At 45.4% G+C, this 24,672-nt stretch overlaps 1 protein-coding gene across 1 annotated transcript in view; it reads left to right on the top strand.

Annotated features, from left to right (window-relative positions):
• The window catches only part of WNK1 (WNK lysine deficient protein kinase 1), a 148,897-nt gene that overhangs the window by 35,434 nt on the left and 88,791 nt on the right, over positions 1-24,672 (top strand). The gene's annotated exons all lie outside the window — the stretch shown is intronic.

Below are 24,672 nucleotides of genomic sequence, written 5' to 3' on the forward strand. Positions count from 1 at the left end.
GGACACGTTCCCTGCCCACAACAAGCTTGCAGTCTAGAGAGGGGAGGCAGACATTAATATAAATGAATAAATGATGGGTGTGGTTACATAAGTGCTTTGGGGCTGAGGGAGGGGTGAATCAAGGGAGGAGATCCAAGTGCAAGGGCGACACAGAAAGGAGTGGGAGAAGAGGAAATTAATTCAACACCTTTGAAACCTGAAGTATTCATGAAGTCTGTAGGGCTTCTGTACAGTCTTAAGTAGCCCTTTTCCTTCCTCTTCCCTGCACTTCATTTCATTGTCTGTCTCCCCTGCTGGATTGTAAACTCCCTGAGGACAGATACTATTGCACTCCCCCAAGTGCTTAGCATAGTTCTCTGGAACTAGGAGGTGCTCAGTATATACTGTTAATTGACTGTATTAGAGGTAGCATTCTTTATAATAATAATAATAATTAATAATTTTTCTATTAAAGTACTTATTAAAGTACCTCCCTTCAAGGCCCTGCTGAGAGCTCACCTCCTCCAGGAGGCCTTCCCAGACTGAGCCCCTTCTTTCCTCTCCCCCTCGTCCCCCTCTCCATCCCCCCATCTTACCTCCTTCCCTTCCCCACAGCACCTGTATATATGTATATATGGCTGTACATATTTATTACTCTATTTATTCATTTATTTATTTATTTATTTATTTTACTTGTACATTTCTATCCTATTTATTTTATTTTGTTGGTATGTTTGGTTCTGTTCTCTGTCTCCCCCTTTTAGACTGTGAGCCCACTGCTGGGTAGGGACTGTCTCTATGTGTTGCCAATTTGTACTTCCCAAGCGCTTAGTACAGTGCTCTGCACATAGTAAGCGCTCAATAAATACGATTGATTGATTGATTACTATGTGCAGGGCACTGTACTAATCACTGGGGTGGATACAAGCAAATTGGGTTGGACACATTCCCTGTCCCACGTGGGGCTCATAGTCTCAATCCCCATTTTACAGAAGTAATTGAGGCACAGAGAAGTTGTGACTTGCCCAAGGTCACACAGCAGACAGATGGTGGGGGCAGGATTAGAACCCATGACCTTCTGACTCCCAGGCTGTGCTCTATCCATTAAGCCATGCTGCTTCCCAACTTTTTACCAGTTCATTAGTGAAAATGCAACCAACCAAGCCAAATGTCTGTCACCCAAAGAACTAGTAGTAGTAGTTTTCGTTAAAGGCTGTGTGCAAGGTATTGTGCTAAGCGCCGGGAGAGAATACACAGCCGGGAAATAGGCACAGTCCCTGTTCCCCAGGGGTCTCACAATTTAAACTGAGCGGATGAACTCACATTTATTTAATGGGACAAAACCAAATGTGCTTAGTACAATGCTCTGCACACAGTAAGTGCCCAAGAAAAAACATTGATTTTAATATCGGCAAACTGTGACCTGGTGACAATCCTTATTGGGCCCTGCGTTTCTTTTTAATACATCTGTGCTAATGCGTGTGTGTGTGCGTTTGTTACAGAAGGAGGGGCCTTGAATTTCAGACTCGTATAAAGGAGCCAGTCAACCAACTACATTCATTGCTCATCTGTCAGTTGATACATTTCTTTCAGAATCCAGTTTGACCTAGAATGAGAGATGCGTCACTGGCTTCTTAGGAGAACATGTAGTGACTTGTTTGTGGTATGACATGCATTATCTTCACCTGCAGGATATTTCTTGCCTTGAATCTCACCTCCGCCCGGCCAGCCTTCAGTGTCCGGTTACCTTCTTCTGTCCATAAGTTTCATTCTCATCTGAGGATGGGTTTGGGGGGGCGGGGGTGGGAAGGGTTCCCCCTCTAGACCCTTACTCATTGTGGTCGGGAACGGTGCCTTCCAACTGTGCATTGTCTTCTCCCATTCTCTTAGCTCAGTGCTGTGCACATAGTAAGCACTCAATAAATAGGATTGACCGATTCCAGCCAGACTTCTGAGATTCAGGGCAAAGTCGCCAGGAGCGGAGAGGAAAGAGCAGGGGAAACGGTCGACCGTAAACGGTTTCCAATCTCCTTTCCCCTGCTTTATCTCACTTCCCCACCGTGACGTGTTTCTTGTTGCCGCACAGTCACCCTTGTACCCGATCATGTAGCTGAAATGATCGGACTGCCCGAGGCACGCGGGGTTCTTTTGGCAGCTTCCTTTATTCTTGGCAGAGAAGCATCTGAGTTAGTGCTGGAACAGATGACCGGTTACACATTCAGCTGGGCAAGTGCCCTAAGGGGAAGCTCCTTGAGGGCAAAGGAGCATGTTCAACGCTGTCGTATTGTCATCTTTCAATCAGTTAGTACAGTGCTCTACGCACAGTAAGCGCTCAATAAAGCCCATTGATTGATTGCCCTTGGGTTTTCACCCTTTCTTCGCCCGTCCCTCAGCCCTACATCATTCATGCCTTTCTCTGTGATTTATTTATTCATATTAATGCCCATCTCCCTCTAGACTGTAAGCTTGTTGTGAGCAGAGAACGTGTCTACCAATTCTGTTCTATTGGACTTTCCCAAGTGCTTGGTACAGTGCTCTTTACACAGTAACCACTCTAAATACAATGGGTGGATTGACCGCAGTAGAAGAATATTCTTATCAGGGGAGAAAAAGCTAACTTGGGCTTTAAATTTTTGGAAATGCTATATAACATCGTCCACCTAAATTTCTAGGCCGATGTGAAATTTCCTTGTCTAGGGTGTATTTTCACCACACTGAGGATCTAACTCCAGTAGCAGGATTGTTGTTGTTAAGGGTATTTGTTAAGCACTTATTTTGTGCCAGGCACTGTACTAAGCACCAGGGTAAGATAATCAGGTTGGACACGGTTTTTGCCACCCATGGGGCTCACAACCTTAATCCCCATTTGACAGATGAGAGAACTGAAGCCCAGAGAAGTGAAGTGAATTGCCCAGGGTCACACAGCAGATAAGTAGCAGAGCCAGGATTAGAATCCAGTGCCTTCTGAGTTCCTGGCCAGGACTCAAGCCACCAGGACATGCTGCACTCTTAAGGCTTCATCATAATTTGGCTAAGAACTATCCTTGACCTGCTTCTCCTTGAGTTTGGTGGAAGTCTCCCATCAGGAGCCATACGTGAGCCTCTAGACAAAACCCTGGCCAAGGAATGGATTGATTTTATTTTAAATTTTCCTTTATTGCCTCTCATACTCTTATCCTCGCCCAACCACGTTCCAGCTGGAAACATGGAAATGGCTTGTTTTTTGGTTAGGTTTAACTGGCCCAAAACTCTATGGAAAGAGCCCGGACCTAAAGAGCCCTGACCCTGGAAGTCAGAGGACCTGGGTTCTGATCCCGGCTCTGCCATCTGCATGACCTTGGCCAAGTCGCTGAGCTCTATGCCTCTTCTATAAATGAAGATTCAGAGCCTGTTGTCCTTCCCCCTTGCCCTGGGAACTCCTAGTAGGACTGGGATTGGGACTGAGATGATGATCTTGTATCCACCCCAGCACTTAGCACAGTGCTTGGCATATGGTAAGCGTTTAACAAATGCCACAATTATTATTCTGAGAAAGCCGCCCGACCGCTTTCATGCACCACAAATCTTATTGATCGCTCTGTCTTGGCACTTAGTTTATCTTCTGACTCTCATTCAGAACACTGGTGTGTGTTTATATACTACTTTTTCGTCTTTCCTAACAGCCCCAACTTTACTAATCATTATTAACTATTCCATTTCCAGTGTGGGGGGACTTTTTGGGGACCACGATGAAAACTGTAGCCAGCTCTGTTTACAGAACACCCTCCAATGGTTCTTTTTGGTCAGTTTTTTGTCTCAAGCGGGTTGTGCAGATTCTTTCAGTATTTTAATCCCTGTTTTATTATCCCTGTCTTCCCTTCAGCTGAAAGCCTTATTGGCCTTTCTCACCACAGTATAATACAAGAACTTCTTGTAAGAGCTTATTCCCTTCCCCATCCAGCATTCTCCCTCCCCATAAACTCAATATCACATTGGAAGGCATCTTTTACCTTTGAGTATAAGGAGAATATCTTGTAGAGCAAATGAGATTGTAACTAAACCCAATAGAACACTCTCTAATATGTGTAGATTGTCAGTGTACCCAAACTAAATTACATCTGGCACCTTGACATTACTAAAGAATCAAAGTCTAAAAATAGAGATGAGCATGAGAATGTGACGTTAACTGTGTGTCTAGTCTCTAAAACACTCTCGAGCAGAGCTGCCCACTATTTTGGCCAGCAGTCGGAGGGTCCTTATTTGCCCCGGGAGACCACATCAGGGCTCTCCAGAAAAACTTCTCCTGGGGCCATGGTGATAAACAGGGGCAAGAGAGTGGGTTCTAAAAGGGGAAAATGGAATCATTTTATCTCTTGGTGTTTCCTGACTATCACTAAGCCTACCCCTTCTGGCCTTGGCATTTTTTTAAGGTACTTTTTAAGTGTTTACTCTGTGTTGGGAAGTGTACTAAGTGCTAGGGTAGATATAAGATAATCACACATGGGGACTCACAACTTGTGGGAAGGAGTAGGATTCCACCCCATTTTTCAGATGAGAAAACAGACCCAGCAGACAAGTGGCAGAGCCGAGATTAGAACTCCCAGCCCCGTGTTCTTTCCACTAGGCCCCACTGCTTCCTTCCTGCCATTATTTTTTATGTATTTATTAAGTGCTTACTATGTGCCAGGCACTGTACTAAGTGCTGAAGTAGATACAGGGTAACTGGGTTGGACACAGCCCCACTCTTACACAGAGCTCCCAGTCTTAATCCCATTTTGCAGATGAGGAGACTGAAGCCCAGAGAAGTGAAGAGAGTGACCCAAGATGACACAGTAGACAGACCCAGGTCTTTCTGATGCCCAGGCTCTATCCATTATGCCATACTGCCTCCCTTACGAGCTTGCACGTGGGGGTCACTGAAGTCATATACGGCAGGTCTGGTGCCAGTGAGGGGAAAAGTTGGACCTCCTCCTTTGGCCCTGGTGAGGGGACCACAGTTTTGTCCACCCTGGCACTGTAGCCTGAGACTGTGAGGTGGTTATCTTTATGAACTTTGAATTGGACTTCATTGTCGGTGAGTTCACACTGATAAGATGCCTGGAAAGAGAAACGAGAGCCGAGGGAATTTTGAAATCCCTCAGGCCCTGAGGAGGGGTGAGAGCTGTGGGGCCACGAAAGGCCCGAAGATCCATTTTCACAGCGGGACAGACTATTGTCCAAAGTCATGTTTGTCACCGCCAGCATGATGACCAGCCTTGATTGTGGTTTTTCCTGTTTTTTCTCCCCAAATAGCAGAGTGTCATGATTTGCGTCGAAAGCTGCTCAGATTGGCATGTCTTAAACAGTCTGGATCAATCCACTGTATTTGCTGAGCACTTACTGTTTGCAGAGCACTGTACTAAGCGCTTCGAGAGTCCAATATAACAGAGTTGGTAGACATGTTAGTAGACATGTTACATGCTCACTATGAGCTTGGAGTCTAGAGGGGGAAAGCTGGTATGTTAGGGGAAATCTAATTGTGTTTTTAATCATTTTGGGGCTCTTTTATTTCAAGAAGCAAATCTCCCAAGGAGGTTTTTATTTATTAGGATAACTCTACTGAAGCCATTTTAATTCAAATTTCTGTTAAGTATTGCCTGAATATAAAAGATTCCAGTATCTCAGAGTTGAACATCTGGGCCAGACCATATAATAGTCTGACTAGTCAATAATCATTCGGGGCAAAGCGTAGAATATTAAGCTGCTGGAGTATTCAAAGATTCTGAAAGCCAAGGATTTGAGCCAAACCAGGAACAGATTGAAGGGGTTAGGTTCAGACAAAAGATTGGGAAGCTATTTAGGTAATGAATTTATGTAGAAATCACTCTAGAGTGAAATAGCATGGTGTAGTGGAAAGAACCCAGGGCTGGGAGTCAGAGGACCTGGTTTTTAATTCCGGCTCGGCCGTTTACGTGCTGTGTGACCGTGGCTAAATTGCTGAATTTCTTTGGGTCTCAGTTTCCACATCTGTAAAATGGGATTTCCCTCCTACTTAGACTTTGAGCCCTGTGTTGAATGGGAACCATATCACGTATCTACCCCTTTGCTAAGTGCACTGTTCGGCACAAAGTAAGTGCTTAACAAATACCACAGTAATAACTATTATGATGATGGTGAACATACTTTGCTCATATTCTGGACCAGAAAATCTACTTGAAACTTGTGTGTTAGAGGGTGAGAACGCTGGGTGTGGAGTATTATACTCTTTTGTTGGTGATTAACATTGTGACCATAGCAGATAGCCCCAAGAGTGTGTTGCCATTGAAGTAGCTATGGCATTGAGTAAATAAAGGTGACCCATTTTGGTTAGGAAGACTATATTAGTCATAGTTTACTCAGTTCTCTGAAATATTTCTGCGGTGCAAACCAACTTTACATTAAAAAACCTTAGGCCTCTTAATTTTTTTCACGAGAGCTCAACTGTGTAATTTTGAAGAGCTTTAATAACTCTTCCCAACATCTAATTTAGCAGTGAGGAATAAAGCTTTTCCTTGAGCCTTTGAACAAAGGCCAGTAGACTAAGTTTAAGGAAACAGTATTGGGTTGTGCAAGGCTGGAGAATGAGGCAGGAATCAATCAGTGGTATTTATGGAACACTTACTGTATGCAGAGCACTGTACTAAGTTCTTGGGAGAGTTCAGTATAACAATGAACAGACACAGTCCTTCCCCACAATGAGCTTACCGTTCAGAGAAAGGAGAACCCCTTCTCGATAATGGGAATGTTTAGTAAATGAAGATGGATCGGCAGTTACCCCTTGGAAGGCATTCCTTCCCCACTTGCTCATGTGCTGCCCTAGGCTGCCAATCAATCGTATTTATCGAGCGTTTACTATGTGTAGAGCAGCGGACTAAGTGCTTGGGAGAGTCCACTGCAACAGAGTGGGTAGAAGCGTTCCCTGTCCCCAACGAGTTCACAGTCCGAAGGGGGAAACAGACGTTGATAAAAAGAAATTAATGACAGATGTGGACATAAGTACTGTGGGGCTGAGGGAGGGGTGAATAAAGGGGGCAAATCTGACACAGAACTGAGAGGGAGGGGAGGAAATGGGGGCTTAGACTGGGAAGACCTGGTGGAGAAGTCTCACCGTCGATAAGGCTTTGATGGTGGGGAGATTGAAAGGCTGTCGGATATGAAGGCGGAGGGAGTTTCAGGTCAGAGGTAGGACTTGGGCAAGAGGTCGGTGGCCAGATAGACCAGATGGAGGTGCTGTGAGAAGGTCAGCATTAGAGAAGCGAAGTGTGTGGGCTTGGTTGCAGTAAGAAAGCAGCGAGGTGAGGTAGGAGGGGGCAAGGTGACTGAGCACTCTAAAACCGACGATAAGGACTTTCTATACGATACAGAGTGGGTGGGCAACCACTGGATGTTCTTGAAGAGTTGTCATGGGCAGCATTACTGAGCATCCTCAGTGCTCAGAGCACTTTACTAGGTACTCGGGAATGTATGGAACCGTTCCCTGCCTTAAAGGAGCTTTATGTTGAATAAGCCAAGTTTAACAACCCTGGCCTCTGCCCTCCAGGAGCTTAACTCCCTATAAAAAAAAAATTAGGAAGTAGGTTGAAGCTGGCCAAACCAAAGCTTCAGGATTATCTGTGGAGCTTATGAATCCACGCTCGCCCTGACCTCCATTAGCAAAGATAATTGAATGTTGCCGGGCTCATTCAGTCCTGGTCGGGTGAGGAGCAGAGACCTGCTTGGCCAGTGTGTATCCGACTGAGGTGGCCACAATCCTGTCTGAGGGCCACCTCCTGGTGCCCCTTAAACTAGGGGAAAGCATCACAATAGCCACAGTGGCTTTTCATTCGATTCCATCCTATTTATTGAGCACACACTGTGTGCAGAGCACTGCACTGAGCGCTTGGGAGAGTACAATAGAACAGTAGAGACATTCCCTGCCCACAATGAGCTTATAATCTATAGAGCCATATATGTTACCTGTAGACTGTGAGCTCCCAGGGGCAGCGATATCATCTAACAACTGTGTTGTAGAGTTCTCCCAAGCGCTTAGTATGGTTCTCTGCATGCAGGAAGTGATCAATAAATAGCATTGATTGCTGTAGCTACAGAGCCCAGCAGCAACCAGGGTAATTACCCATGCAAGACCTGCCATTACCTAGCCTGACTTTACACGTCCTTAGCCTGTATTAGACCCCAGGGACAAGGAAGAATGTGTCAGAGCCAACGTCCTAAAGGAGAAGCAACGTAGTCCAGTGGATAGAATCCGGGCCCGGGAGTCATAAGGACCTGGGTTCTCATCCCGGCTCTACCATGTGTGTGCCGTGTGACCTTGGGCTAGTCACTTCACTTCTCTGGACTCAGTTCCTTCACCTGCAGAACGAGATGCAGATACTACAGATACTACAATTCTATCATCATCATCATTGTCATTATTATTTTATTAACAGCATTGACCTGGGGAGAGAAGATGACCTATGTTTCTCCTAATTGCATTGCAAAAATAAGCCTTTTAAATGGGCATTTCCAAAAGTGCTCTTAATAATAATGGCATTTATTAAGTCTTACTATGTGCAAAAGCACTGTTCTAAGCGCTGGGGAGGTTACAAGGTGATCAGGTTGTCCCATGTGGGGTTCACAGTCTTAATCCCCATTTTACAGATGAGGTAACTGAGGCACAGAGAAGTTAAGTGACTTGCCCAAAGTCACACAGCTGACAATTGGCAGAGCTGGGATTTGAACCCATGACCTCTGACTCCAAAGCCCATGCTCTTTCCACTGAGCCACGCTGCTCTTGTTTAATAGCTCAAACCCCCCCTCTTCCAGAAAGGCCTGTAGTTGGGCAGGGGGTCTCTTTGGCTTGGCTCACCGGCCCGTTCTTTATCGCATGGATCTCGTGACAGCTTAGTGTCCTAGTAACCAGGATGTGTACCAGGCTTCCTGCCCTGAGTGTCTAGGTACATATGAGCCACCTGGAAGTTGGAAGTAAAAGCGGAAGTAAAAGCGTAACTCCACTAACAGAAGTCTGGCCATAGAGCGGACATCTCATATTTATCAGGAAGGAGCCCAGGCAGCCTCCTAGAATGAGATGCGTGGCCTTGTGGCTAGAGCTGGGGCCTGGGAGTCCAGTCTGAGTCCCTCTAGACTGTAAGCTCATTGTGGGCAGGGAATGTGTAATTGTCCTCTCCCAAGCGCTTAGCGTAGTGCTCTGCACACGGTAAGCACTCAGTAAATACCATTGACTGACTGGCAAATTCTCAGCCCACAAGGAGCTAGTTCACTTTAACCACAAATTCTTCTATTAGCTGGTTTTTTTTTTTTTTTTTTAATTCGCTGTACAAGGGCCATGTGCAGTCAGGTCTGCAGGAGGAGTAGGGGGCTGCTTTCAAAGTTTTTTTTTTTTTAATGGTATTTAAGTGATGATGGTATTTGCTAAGTGCTGGTAATGCATCAGGCACTGTTCTGAGCACTGGGGTAGATAGAAATTAATTAGGTTGGTTACTGTCCCTGTCCTGTTAGGGGCTCACAGTTTAGGAGGCAGAAGAGGTATCCCTATTTTGACAGTTGAGGAAACTTGAGGACCAGTGAAGTGACTCACCCCAGGTTGCAAAGGAAGCAGTTGGCAGAGCCTGGATCGGAACCCAGGTCCTTCTGACACCCAGGTGTGTGCTCTCTCCACTAGCCTGTACTGCTTCTCCTGCAGTTTGCAGCTCAACAGGCCCCAAATCCATTACCCCCGCGCCAGTTGTTTTGAAAGCCCAGCTCACCAAATGCTCTTGGCGTTCATGCCCAACTGGAGAACTCCAAAATACCCATTCCCAAATTCTCCCGTGCCTCTTGGGCCAGCCGGCCCTCCCTTTAAGGAGCAACACACGGTCCCGGAATCCTGAGACAGCTGGCTCCCCTTTCTCAGCCCGGCTATTTTGAAGATCCCCCACCCAGCTGAATGGGCAAGGTGCCAGCCGGCCCCTCAGAGGGGCTTAGGACTCTGAGGAGACTTGAAGATGGGCTGGGGGTGGGGTGGCAGGGGTCCCAGGCCTAGTTGAGCAGCACAAAAGAGGAACAGGCCCCCTAGGGTCTCCTGTGCTGAGGCCATTCACATGTTGAAGGTGTAGTTGGTATTCTCCTGGAAGGGGGATTTTGCAACATATATATATCACATTCTATCTACCCCAGTGCTCAGAACAGTTCCTGGAACATAGTGCTTAACAAATACCATTAAAAAAAAATCACTGATTGATTTGTTGATAGCATTTTAACCAAGATGTGTCTTGCAGAGCTGTGTTATGGCAAGATTGAGTGCACTTTTATGTGTAGAAATATATATCTATATTAATACATATTTGCCCCCAAACTCAGTCTTACATCTCAGTTTGTATTGCTTCTGAGTATCCGTGGGATGGCTTTTGTTCTCCCTTCCTTGGCCCTGATGCTATATTTGCCCCCAAACTCAATCTTACATCTCAGTTTGTTTTGCTTCTAAGTATCAGTGGGATGGCTTTTGTTCTCCCTTCGTTGGCTTTGTTGCATATAGGCCAGGGATTGGGAACCTGTTGGATGTAGTGAAAGGAAGGGAGTTGTTGCAAAGCCCTAAGTGATTATGTAGTATATTTCTGGTAAAAAAGTACTTAGTAAAAGTCAACCAGCTCTTAGACTGTGAACCCCATGCGGGACAGGGTTCTAATCTGGACTCTGCCACTTGTTTGCTGTGTGACTTTGGGCAATTCCCTTCACTTTTCTGGGCCTCAGTTCCCTTATCTGTCAAATGGGGGATTAAGACTGTGAGCCCCATGTGGGACATGGAATGTGCCCGACCTGATTAGCTTTTATCTTTCCCAGCACTTAGAACAGTACCTGGCATATAGTAAGCGCTTAGCAAACACCATTAAAAACAAAACAAACATCCTTAAAAAAAAAAGCCAGCAGAGCCACTTCCTAATCTGAAGTGACAGGATTTTGATAAACCCAAATTTGATTGCTGAATTGAAAAATAAAAATGGCGGACAGGCTTGTGGTTGGAAAGGTTTTTTTTTAATGGCATTTATTAAGCGCTTACTATGTGCAAAGCACTGTTCAAAGTGCTGGGGAGGTTACAAGGTGATCAGGCTGTCCCACTTGGGGGCTCACAGTCTTAATCCCCATTTTACAGATGAGGTAACTGAAGCACAGAGAAGTTAAGTGATTTGCCCAGAGTCACACAGCTGACAGTTGGTGGAGCTGGGATTTGAATCCGTGACCTCTGACTCCCAAGCCCGAGCTCTTTTCACTGAGCCATGCTGCTTCTCTAAATTGTTGGTTTTTAAGTTGTTGGTTCAACTTCCATTCATTCATTCATTCAATCGTATTTATTGAGCACTTACTGTGTGCAGAGCACTGTACTAAGAGCTTGGGAAGTACAAGTTGGCAACCTATAGAGACGGTCCTTAAAAATCAATTTCAAAATCAAGGTCACTCTCTATCAGACAAAGCATCTCTCTCACGGTGATGAGATTCCACACTGGAAGTAACACTGATTAGACTATTCTTTGGACGTTCATCGTCTTGAAAGACCTAGCAAAGGGAAAAATAAAGTGAAATCTTAACTGGTTGAGGATAGTGCTGAGGGAGAAAACTGCATTTGGTGATTTAGGTTTACATTGGACAGAAATCTAAGTGAAGCTAATCCTAAACTCACTCTTGGCTGATGCTTTGTTTAATGTCCTGATGATTCACTTTTATTACTGTATTGTCATCTTTGGAAATGAAGGACAGCTCTTGGGTGCTTTCAGCTTGTTGTGGGCAGGGAACATGCCTACCAACTCTGTTATATTGTCCTCGCCCAAGCAGTTGTTATAGTGCTTTGTACATAGTAAGCGCTCAATAAATACGTATGATTGCCAGTGAAATATGTTAGGTGAGCTACCTATTCCATATCCACTAACATAATTCTCCCACTTTTTAGGCAAAATATGTGCAACTCCCAAAAAGGGGTGGGGCTGTTAGGCAGGGAATTCGGCCAATCGATGAGGACAGCCGGAGAAACCTGTCTTCCTCCGCAACAGAGAAACTCCTGCTGTTACAAGCTTATGTTCCAACCGTACTTCCTATCCCAGTACATGCTGACGATCACTGATGACAAAATAATCTCTGATTTCTTCCTCAAACATAGGTGGGAGAGCATGCGGTAAAGGTATTTTTGCGAGTAAATACAGTATATGGGCAGATGCTAAAATATAGGATGTGCGTGTGCATCATGAGGTCAGGACCTACCTATCTCAGCCACATTCTCACCCACAGATTAACTTCACTGTCAGTGGTGTTCATTCTGAATGTGAAAGACATTGCTTCTAATCTAGAGGACCCTTTTCTTGTTGAATAGATAACGCTTGGGGCAGCAGGATGGCATAGTGAATAGAGTATGGGCTGGGAGTCAGAAGGACCTGGGTTCTAATCCTGGCACCGCCACTTGTCTGCAAGGTGACCTCGGGCAAGTCACTTCACTTCTCTGTGCCTCCGTTACCTCATCTGTAAAATGGGGATTGAAACTGGGAGTCCTATGTGGGACAGGGACTGTGTCCAACCTGATTGTCTAATATCTGTCTATCCCAGTGCTTAGTGAGCACATAGTAAGCACCTAATAAATACCACAATGATTATTATTAGAGGCGGCAGTTTGAGGAAGTGACTGTATGAATACCCCGGAGGCCCCCAGGCCTGGAATTTTGTCTTTATGTTCTGAATGGGTTTGGAAATTTCTGGAAGTTGTTTGGAAGTCAAATCCTTAACTTTAAAAGTTTTCCTGGGCTGTAGTTCAAAGACGAAAAGATTGCTCCACAGGCCTTTTTCTGCCAATCCAATCTATTTTATTCCTAGGCTTCCATTCTTAAAATCGAGTAGAGCAGATGGATGACACTTTTTTTTTTAATATGGTATTTGTTAAGCATTTACTATGTGGTAGCAACTGTACTAAGCACTAGGGTAGATACAAGCTGGTCAGGATGGACACAGTCCCTGTCCCACATAGGGTTCTCAGTCTTAATCCCCATTTTACAGTTGAAAGAACAGAGGCCCAAAGAAATGACTTGCCCAAGGTCACAAAGCAGACAAGAGGCAGAGGAGGGATTAGAACACGAGTCCTCCAACTCCCCAGGCCTGGGCTCTTTCCACTAGGCCATGCTGCTCCTCAGATTTTGGGGGGCAACGGATGTCCCCCCCCCCCCCCCCCCCTTGCTGCTAACCAGCCTAAGTTATAGTTCTTCAGATTTTCCCCAGGAGCTTCCTTCTCACAGAGCCCCACGTGCTTTACCAAACTCACGTCCCTGCAGAAATACAGTTGCTTTCCCCAGCTTCTGCAGAACGAGACCTTCGAACGTCTTTCTAGTTCCTTTATCTTCCGGTCGGGTGGGTACCGTTAAGCCAGGCCGTTCGCTAGATTTCTAGTCATTTCAAGCCAGCTCCGGCTTTTCAAAAAAAAAAAAAAAAGCATTGCCCTGCATCCTGTTTTTTTTCCACTTGCTGTTACCTAGGCGATTAACGAACAACTGAACCTCGGCACTCACATTTCCGTGGAGCTAATGTTGACACCCTGGATGGGAGGCACGTTAGTGACCTCATCCATTTGATAGCCTGCTGGAAAGTTACAATGCGCTCCCCCCCCACCCCCTGGACTCAGAGATGTAGTGTTCCTCCTCTGGCTGTTGAGCCCGTATCAGAACAACACAAATGGAGTATTAATTGAAGTTGTCAGAGGGTTTTCGGAGATCATATGCAAGCTTTGTTTCTCTTTATCGGGGTTTAAACTGCTGTAGTATTAAAGGTTTACTTTTACCTCCCCCAACTTCCCAAATTCTCGAGGATTTGCACTTGTTTCTGATGCCTTGTAAACCCTACGAACTGATATTCTCTCATCGAGAACACAGGAGGCGCTTGATAAACATGATCAGTTCATTGATCAATCAATTGATTGATCAGTATTGAGCACTTACTGAGCACAGAGCATTCTGCGAAGGGCTTGAGATCCTAGACTGTATGCTCCTTATGGGCAGGGAACAGGTCTACTGACTCTTGTGTTGACCTCTCCCAAGCACTTAGTACAGTGGCTCTACTCACAGTCAGTGCTCAATAAATACCACTGATTGGTGGACTGGAGAAGCAGCATGACTCCGTGGAAAGAGCCCGGGCTTTGGAGTCAGAGGTCATGGGTTCAAGTCCCGGCTCCGCCACTTGTCAGCTGTGTGACTTTGGGCAAGTCACTTCATGTCTCTGTCCCTCAGTGACCTCATCTGTCAGATGGGGATGAACACTGTGAGCCCCCCATGGGACAACCTGATCACCTTGTAACCTCCCCAGCGCTTAGAACAGTGCTTTGCACATAGTAAGCGCTTAATAAAAGCCATTATTATAAGTGCTTAGTACAGTGCTTTGCACACAGTAAGCACTCAATAAATATGATTGAATGAATGACAGTGTGGAAAAGTAGCGTGGCATAGTGGATAGAGCATGGGCCTGGGAGACAGAAGGTCATAGATTCTAATGCTGGCTTTACCACTTGTCTGCTGTGTGACGTTGTGCAAGTCACTTCACTTCTCTGTGCTTGTAACCTCATTTGTAAAATGGGAATTGAGACTATGAGCCCCATGTGGGACAGGCACTGTGTCCAGCCCGATTTGCTTGTATCCACCCCAGGGCTTAGTAAAGTGCCTGACACATAGTAAGCACGTAACAAATATCCGAATTAATTAATTAATGAGAACTCTTTCCAGTGGATTTCAGGCTTGGCTGCCAGTGACAACATTGAGGCCTAATCTAAAATGGGGTTTTCAGCCCCCCCCCCCCCCCGACCCCCAACTTCAATTTAAGCATATTTTGTTCATCTCTTCATTCTGTTAACCTGGTCCTTGTGACGTTGACTGGCAGATGTCGTATTTACTGAGTGCTTACTGTGTGCGGAGCACCGTTTTTAGCGCTTGGGAGGGTCCAGTAAAATAAAGTTGGTAGACACATGCCCTGCTCACAAGGAGCTTAGAGTCTAAAGGGGGGACAGGCATATAAATCATTTTTGGGTATGTACAGAAGTGCTGTGGGGCTGAAAGGTAAGTGCTAAGGGTTCAAATCCAAGTGCGAGGGTGAACCAGATCTCTGTTCTCCACTTCTCAGTTCAGGCTCCTTGTAGATGAACGCTTCTCGTCCTCTTCTCCTTCCCTCCCCACGCTGGTATTTTTGTGTCTTCCAAGAAATCCTCACTTGCCCCCCGCCAAATGATAACAAACACAGTCGGTCAGACAGCCACAGAACTCGAACAGAGAATCCAGCCCCATTGTCCAATGGGACAGATTGCACAAGTAGCCAACTTGATAAAATATTTAAACACGGGATTCTTTTCCTCAACAGAGCATCAAACAAAGCCCCCATTCTCTCCGGCCACTGGCCTCTCCTCAGAGCTGTGCAAGATCCAAATGTTTGTCTCCAACGTGAACATTAAGTAGAAACTATTTTCCAGGCTCAGCAAGAGAGAAATTTAGCAACATCCATTTTTCTGTTGAGTTCTCCCCAGACTCTTCCCCCGCTGTTTCAAAATGGCCGAGCCCCTCGCTCTCATTGACTCCTTAATTTGGACCTGATTTATCATTTACTCACCAGCTTGGCTTGTTAGAAAATTTCTCCCAGATGCTGGCTCTAGGTTCTGGGGGAAGAAATGAACATTTATAACTCGATACTGTTGGACCCGATCGCCATAATTAGGGCCAGAAGATCTGGAGAGAGGCCGCAAATATATCCAGCCGGAAAAGTGAAATTTTTTTTCTTCCGATATAGTACTAGAGGTAGGTTGGTTAAGGGGGAAAATTCGATATCTTTTTTCTCCTTTTGCTGTCCGTAAGGGGAGGAAACAGGTAGTGACAGTACCTTGTTGCTTTGTCTTTATGCTCCTTCCCCTTCATGTCTGACGGTCCACCTTCAGCAAGCTCTCCTAAAATCACGTCTCCTCCAAGAGGCCTTCCCAGACTAAACCCTTTATTACCCTAATGAACACCCCCCCCACCCCGCGTCAACCTCGCACTGTGACTTTGTATCCCTGAAGTACTTTGATATTCCACCTAACCCCAAAATACTGCATATACTTTTTCCCTTATCCCTAGTCTTATTCTGTCTGCCTCCGCCTCTAAAATGTAAGCCCTTGTGGCCAGCGGAGTCTACCAACGCTGTTCTGTACTTTCCCGAGCGCTTTGTACAGTGTTCTGTACTCACTGTATACTCACAAGTATACAATGAATTATTATTAATAGTAGTAGTATTGTGGTATTTGTTAAGCACTTACAATGTGTCAGGCACTGTTGTAGGTGCTTGGATTAATTAAGTTAAGGTGAACACGGTTAATTAGGTTGGACAGAGTCCCTGCCCCACCAGGGGCTCACAGTCTAAGTAGGAGGGAGAATAGAAGAACCAAGGCCTGGAGAAGTGAAGTCTCTGACCCAAGATAACACAGCAGGTAAGTGGAGGAACAGGGATTAGAACCCAGGTCCTTCTTTCCACTAGGCCACACTGCTTCTCCTGGTCTGAATGTCTTGCGTGGTTGTGGGATTTGGAGTACTACCTGCTTGCTCCCTGACTTTAATGGGGGACAAAACAGCAGCTGAAGTACGGACTCTGCGTCTTCCCATTGGAGAATGGAAAACTTTCATGTTGGCTCTGGCGATCGTTTCCTCTCTTCCCATTTCCTTTTGTGTTGCCCTGACTTACTCACTTTTATTCACCCCCCACCCCCACCCCACAGCACTTATGTCCGTATTTGTAATTTATTTATATTAATGTCTGTCTCCTCCCTTAGATGCTAAGCTCGTTGTGGGCAGGAAATGTCTACCAACCCTGTTGTAGTGCACTCTCCTAAGCATTTAGTACAGTGGTCTGCACACAGTAAGTGCTCAGTAAATAGCATTGATTTGATTTAATGTATCGTTGCTGGTAAAGTAGTCTTGTAAGCAGCCTGCCCCAGTGATAAAGTTAAAGAATCACTGATTGAGATGCAGCGTGGCCTGGGAGTCAGAGGACCTGGGTTCTAATCCTGCTGCCATCTATCTGCTCTGTGTGACCTTTGGCAAGTCACTTCGCTTCATCTTTTCCTCGGTTTCCTCAACTGTAAAATGGGGATTAAGACTGTGCGCCTCTTATGGGTCACGGACCGAGTCCAGCATGATTACCTTGTGTCTTCCCCAGTGCTTAGTGCAGTGCCTGGCACTTAGTAAGCACTTAACAAGTGCTTTAAAAAAAAGAAAAGCTCTTGAAGTTGGCAAGTGGCACAGCCTTGCCTTTTTTTTTTTTTTTAACTTTTTTGGTTTTTGTGCTGAAGCGAAGATCTGTTCAGGAGTTCAGTAATATCGTAGAACCCGAATGTAATTTCCAGGTGTGGGGCTGAAACCAAACTTCATATTAAGTTATACACTCTGGAGAATATTTGCTGATTTTTCAAAATCAGCGAAATCCTGAGGGAACTGAGTGGATAGGGAAAGTTCATGAAACATGGCAGTTTCTCATATTTTGTAAAAGCTGCTTTTTTTGTTTCCCATCTAGTATGTATTTGGATTTTTAAAAAAATCTTTTAGTCTTTTTACTTATATATATTAATCAATCAATGGTATTGAGCACTTTTTACTTGCAGAGCACTGTACTAAGCTCTCGGGGGAGTGCAATACAGCTGAATTAGCTGTCATGCTCCCTAGTGCCAGTAACTGTACTAAGCATTGGGGTAGATACAAGCTACAGACCATGTCCCACATGGGGCTCACAGTATTAATATCCATTTTCCAGATGAAGGAACTGAGGTCCAGAGAATTGAAGTGACTTGCCCAGGGTCACCCAGCAGACCAGTGGAAGAGCTGGGATTAGAACCCAAGTCCTTCTGATGCCCAGGTTTATGCTTTATCCACTAGGCCACACTGCTTCTCGTTTTTAGATTTAAATTGGGAATTAACTGGGCACCTGTTGGATTTGCTTCTTCCTTTGTCACTTTTGACTTTTCCGTATGGCCACAGAGTTTTTCAACATGTTGAAGAAACTTCTGACTCCTTTCAAAAACTTCATAGTCTGCTAACAATTATTTTACCTGTCACCATAATTTAGAGAAGTTTTTTCCCTACTCCCGAGTGGCTTATGGTAGTGCGACTTTCTTCCGCTAATGTGCGGCGACTTTTGTAATTTTTCAAGCCATTTCAGAAAGGGAGCATTTTCTCATTCTCTGGGATATGAGCCTTAAATAGATGATTTCCAGGCAGGTGAGAATTCTCCCTCCGTGAGTAAACTTGATACTAGTACCACAGGGTTAAAATCTAACACCCAAAGCACCGGTTGTATTTTTTAAAGTGACAATAGCTTAGCTGACGTGGAATTTTAAATCTCCGTTCCCTTCCCCCCCACCCATCTCCTTATGAACATCTGCTAATATCAATCTTCTCGATCCCTGTGCTTGCTCTGTTTTTTCGATTGTCTCCTTTGTGACTCATAATATGGTGTCCAAAACAATTTAAAAAAGCCCCAAAAGCTTACACCGAGACATATTTCTTTTCTCTCTGTTAATCACAAACCACACAGCATTTAGGTCCATATCTGTAATCTATTTATATTAATGTCTTTCCTCCCTTCTAGGCCATAAAATCATTGTGGGCAGGGAATGTCTGTTAAATTGTTGTCATACTCTCCGAAGCCTATAGTACAGTGCTCTGCACACAGTAAGCACTAAATAAATAGCACTGACTGACTCACAAGCAATCAGGTTCAGAGATAAGATCTTGTGCCATTTCCCCCATCCTCTCTCCCTAAGTCAGTAGCTGCTGAATTACCCTATTGCTCAATTCCACTCCTTTTTGTTTTCCCAAGGGGCCACCTCTATCTTGAAAAGCTTTGCCGCTTGACTTCCTAGAGGAAAGGGAAGCCTGTTCCTGGCCCTCTTTTTCCAACTGTAGGAATTTGGGGAATTTTGCAGTTTCTGTTGGTGGCCAAAAGGAAGAGATCCATCTCCTCCTTTTAGACTGTGAGCCCGTTTTTGGGTAGGGACCGTCTCCATATGTTGCCAACTTGTAATAATAATAATGGCATTTATTAAGCGCTTACTGTGTGCAAAGCACTGTTCTAAGCACTGGGGAGGTTACAAGGTGATCAGGTTGTGCCACGGGGGGCTCACAGTCTTAATCTCCATTTTATAGATGAGGGAACTGAGGCACAGATAAGTTAAGTGATTTGCCCAAAGTCACCCAGCTGACAGTTGGCGGAGTGGGGAACTTGTACTTCCCAAGCACTTAGTACAGTGCTCTGCACACGGTAAGCGCTCAGTAAATATGATTGAATGAATGAATCTGGCAGTGTGGGAGCCCAGGACTCCATCAGTCTGTAAGTGGGATTTATTGAGCACCTACTGTGTGCAGAGCACTGGACGAGGTGGTCGGGAGAGGTCAGTACAGTTGGAAGGTGCCAGCTCCCAAATCCCTCCAAGATCAATCAATCAATCGTATTTATTGAGCTCTTACTGTGTGCAGAGCACTGTACTAAGCGCTTGGGAAATACAAGTTGGCAACATATAGAGACGGTCCCTACCCAACAGTGGGCTCACAGTCTAGAAGGGGAGGCAGAGAACAAAACAAAACATATTAACAAAATAAAATAAATAGAATCGATATGTACAAGTAAAATAAATAAATAGAGTAATAAATACGAACAAACATATATGCCGCTCATTCCCCATTTCCCTACCAGATGAGACTCTGCAGTATCATTTCTTTTCCTCTTTGTGCTATTTAAGTGCTTACTATGAGCCAGGCATTGTACTAAGCGCTGGGGTAGATACAACCTAATCTGGTTGGACACAGTCCCCTGTGCCCCATGGAGCTCACAGTCTTCATCCCCATTTTTCAGATGAAGGAATTGAGGCCCAGGGAAGTGAAGTGACTTGCCCAAAGTCACATAGCAGTTACTTGGCAGTCAGAATTAGAGCCCATGTCCTTTGACTCCCGGGTCTATACTTTAACCATTAGGCTACGCTGAAGTCACTTCACTTCTCTCTGCCTCAGTTTCTTCACCATTATAATGGGGGTTAATAATATTAATAATAGATAGCATTTATTAAGCGCTTACTATGTGCAAAGCACTGTTCTAAGCGCTGGGGAGGTTACAAGGTGATCAGGTTGTCCCACGGGGGCTCAGTCTTAATCCCCATTTTACAGGTGAGGTAACTGAGGCCCAGAGAAGTGAAGTGACTTGCCCAAAGTCACACAGCTGACAAGTGGCGGAGCCGGGATTTGAACCCATGACCTCTGACGCCAAAGCCTGTGCTCTTTCCACTGAGCCACGCTGCTTCTCTTAAGACCGTGAGCCCTATGTGGGACAGGGACTGTGTCCAACCTGATTATCTCGTATCTACCCCAGCACTTAGTACAGTGCTCAGCACCTGTCAGTCCCTAAGTTGCATTCATTGAGTGCTTACTGTGTGCAGAGCACTGTACTAAGTGCTTGGGAGAGTACACTATAACAATGAAACAGACACATCGTCTGCCCACAATGAGCTTACAGTTTAGACAGGGAGACAGACATAAATATAAATAAATTGCAAGCGCTTGACACGTGCCATCATGATAATTATTTCCCACTGGTGGAGGAGACGTTTCTCCCCTCAACCCCGAACTCCCTGGAAGCAAGGAGACACCCCCAGATGATCCACTGGAGAGCAGGTATCCGCTCAACCAGGAAACCAGATCCTTCCATTAAATTATCCAGGATGGCTCCCTAGCTTTTTTTTTTCCTTAATGGTATTAAGCGCTTACTATGTGCCAGCTACTGTTCTGAGCGCTGCGGGAGAGGCAGAGTAATCAGGTTGAACACAGTCCATGTGTTCTTCGTGTATATATCTAAGCTGTTTCTGAGTCAATCTGTCGTATTTATTGAGCGCTTACTGCAGGCAGAGCATGGTGCCAAAGCCTTGGGGGAGGGCAAGCACTTAGTACAGTGCTCAAGTGCTTAGCACAGTGCTCTGCACACAGTAAGCACTCAATAAATGCGATTGAATGAATGAATGAATGAACTGAGTCGGCAGACACGTTTCCTCCCATACAGGCCTGGTAGTTAGAAGGATCTGGGTTCTAATCTTGTCTCCATTGCTGGTCTGCCGGGTGACCTGAGGTAAGTCACTACTTCTATTTGCCTCAGCGACCTCATTTGGAAAATGGGGATTAAGACTGTAAGCCCCGTGTGGGACATGGGCTGTGTCCAACCCGACTTCCAGGCCCGGGCTCTATCCACTAGGCCACATTGCTTCTCTGGGTTTCTTGCCCAGGCAGTAAAAAGTAGTTTTAGTGAGGGAATGATTAGCCTTGTGGCTTGAAGTGGCCACCAATGGGCCTTCCAGGGCCCTGCGTGGCTTGAAATTTGGAGCAGAGCCTCAGGATTGGGAAGCCTGTTCACTGTCCAACACCTGATCTGAGGACCTGAGTGGAGAGCTAATAATAATGAGGACTGTGGTAGTTAAGTGCTTACTCTATGCCAAACACTGAGAAGCAGCATGGCCTAGTGGATAGAGCCCAGGCTGGGAAATCAGAAGAACGTGGGTTCTGATCCTGGCTCCGCCACTTGTCTGCTAGGTGACCTTGGGCAAGTCACTTCATTTATCTGAGCCTTAGTTTCCTCATCTAGAAAATGGGGATTAAGACTGTGAGCCCCATGTGATACAGGGACTGTGTCCAACCTGAGTAGCTTGTGTCTACCCCAGCGCTTCGTAAGACGTTGGGAACATAGTAAGCACTTTAAAGATAACCAGTTGTTGTTATCATTGTCATTATTAACATGATTGTTATCAGTTTTAAGAAGGTTTAGCAGCACAATAGCTAAACTCCTGTCTAGTCATCTTCTCCTGTCATTATTCGTCCCCCGTCAGTTGAACTCACGACAGGCTCGCATGCAAATTTTCGGAAGAGGAAATTTGAGAGCGGTTTCTTCCTGTCAAAAAGTGCTTCCTGTAGTCCAGTAAATATAGTATGCTATAGAAAGTGCTCGGTAGAAGCGGAAATGTAAGCAAGTCACCCACTCCAGTGAAGTGATTCCGGCCCTTGCATGGCAGTACAAGGAAATGGTTTCAGGAGACGGGCAATCACAGTTCAGGTTATGTGCTTCAGGCGGAGGAATTTTAATCCATTGGTGGTATATTGATCTGTCTCTTACTATGTGCACAGCGCTGTATAAAGCACCTCTTCCAAGAGGCCTTCCTTGGCAAAACCCTCCTTTCCTCTTTTTCCACTCCCTTCTGCATCACCCTGAGTTGCTCCTTCTATTAATAATAATAATAATAATAATAATAATTGTAATAATAGTATTTAAGCACTTACTATGTGCCAGGCACTGTACTACGCACTGGGGTGGATACAAGCAAATTGAGTAGTATACAGTCTCAGTCCCATTTGGGGCTCACAGTCTCAATCCCCATTTTACAGATGAGGTAACTAAGGCCCAGAGAAGTGAAATATTAAGGTCACACAGCAGACAAGTGGCAGAGCCGGGATTAGAACGCATGACCTTCTGACTCGCAGGCCCATGCTCTATCTACTAGGCCACGCTGCTTCAGTGCCACAGCATTTAGGTCAGTATCTGTAACTTTATTTAATGTCTGTGTCCCCTTCTAGACTGTAAGCTCATGGTGGGCAATGAATGTGTCTGTCGTATTGCTATATTTGTAATCTCTCAAGCGCTTAGTAAAGTGCCCTGCACATAGTAAGTACTCAATAAATATGATTGACTGACCGAGAGGATAATATAACAGAATTAGCAGTCTTGGTCCCTGCTCGTATCAAGAACCTCAACTCTGGGAATTCTTTGTCATCGCTTCAGAGGTTGGAATTTCTCAAGCGCCATCCACATAGAAGGGTAGTCCTCGAAAGGTGTTTATTTTCTGAGTCCTCCTTAAATCAGGGAGGAGAAAGAACCAGTGTGGAGAGGTAGCAGTGTATCTGGACTCGAAACCTTCCGATACACCCCGTCGGCTCAGGCGACCGTCTCTGCAAAGCCAAGAAACCCATGTGGGTTTTTCGCCTCGGAAACTGGAGCGGGCTTTGAAGTTCGTCAGCTAAGACGGGATCCTGACGGCGTATTTAGGGTGGCGATCTGGCCCGGGGTGGTGACTCACTTGGGCCGTGGTCCGTTTTCTCCACCCCGTAGCAGATGGAGATGTCAGGCCCGCCTTGCCGTCTCCCTGCCGTCCTGCCACCAATCAAGAATACAGAGGTCGGGTCTTGGTTTTTAAGTGATGCACCAGAGAAATGAGCAGCTTTTTTTTTTTTTTTTTTAAACAATACTTAAGCAGGAGAGCTACAAATCAGTCAGGTCAAACACAGTACCTGTTCCACCTGAGGCTTATAATCTAAGTAATAATAATAATAATAATTACGGTATTTAAGTACTTACTATGTGCCAGGTACTGTTCTAAGCTCTGGGGTAGATACAAACAAATCGGTTTGGACACAGTCCTTGTCCCATGTGGAGCTCACAATCTCAATCCCCATTTTATAGATGGTTACTGAGGCACAGAAAAACGAAGTGATTTGCCCAAGGTCACACAGCAGAGAAGTGGTGGAGCTAGGATTAGAACCCATAACCTTCTGACTCTGTCCCGTTACTCTATCCACTACGTCATATTGAAGCCCTGTTTGACAATTGAGGAAACAGAGGCATAGGGAACTGAAGTGAAGCAGCGTGGCCTAGTGGAAAGAGCCCGGCCAGATTATTTAAAGAGCTAGATTACTTATTTATTTATATATATATTGATGTCTGTCTCCCCCTCTAAGACTGTGAGCGTGTCGTGGGCAGGGAATATGACCATTAGTTGTTGTATTGTACTCTTCCAAGTGCTTAATACAGTGCTTTGCACACAGTAAGCGCTCAATAAATATGATTGAATGATTGATTGAATCATCAGTTTGCACTTGGGGCTCAGTCTAAGTAGGAGGGAGAAGAGGGATTGAATCCCCATTTACAATTGAGGAAGCTGAGACATTGAGAAGTTGAGTGATTTGCCCAAGGTCACACGGCAGACCAGTGGTGGAGCTGGGATTAGAACCCAGGTCCTCCGACTCCCAGGCCTGGGCTTCTTCCACTAGGCCACACTGCTTTTCGGTTTGGGAATAGTGACTTTTCTGTCATCACTCTGGTCAGGTGAGTCTCAAATCCACATGTTTAAAACTAGATTTGGTGATATTTTGCTTCTTTGGCTGTGGAAAGAGAGAGCGGTGGGTTCGTATAAAATGGGGGCACAAGGCTATAGCAGAGTCTCACCTTCCCTCCGTGCCCTCCCCCCCCCCCCCCAAAAAAAAAAGGTGTGAAGCCCCACTTCCATACTAGGTAGGCTTAGTTTTGGTCTCATAGGCCATCTCAAGCAACTTCTGTTCTGGCCGTCTTAAAGTTTCAGTCAATCGCCTTGCTTGTCGGTCGTCCACAGAGAACAGGCCTGTCAGCTGCTGCTGCTGCATAGAACAAAAAAAATAAATAATAAATAACTCCAGTTGCCATGGCCAGCCTTGCAGAGTCTAATAATAAGCATTGTGGTATCAAGTGCTTTCTCTTGGCCAGGTGCCACCGAAGATGCAGTTCTTGCAGGGCAGACATAGTTCCTGTCCCCGGTGGGGCTCACGGGCTAAGGAGGAGAGAGAATGGGTATTGAACCCCCATTTCATAGATGGAGTGTTGGAGGCACTAAGAAGTGAAGTGACTCGCCCCAGG

The sequence above is a fragment of the Tachyglossus aculeatus genome, chromosome 27 (genome assembly GCF_015852505.1).
Source record: "Tachyglossus aculeatus isolate mTacAcu1 chromosome 27, mTacAcu1.pri, whole genome shotgun sequence".
In the NCBI taxonomy this organism is placed as follows: Eukaryota; Metazoa; Chordata; class Mammalia; order Monotremata; family Tachyglossidae; genus Tachyglossus; species Tachyglossus aculeatus.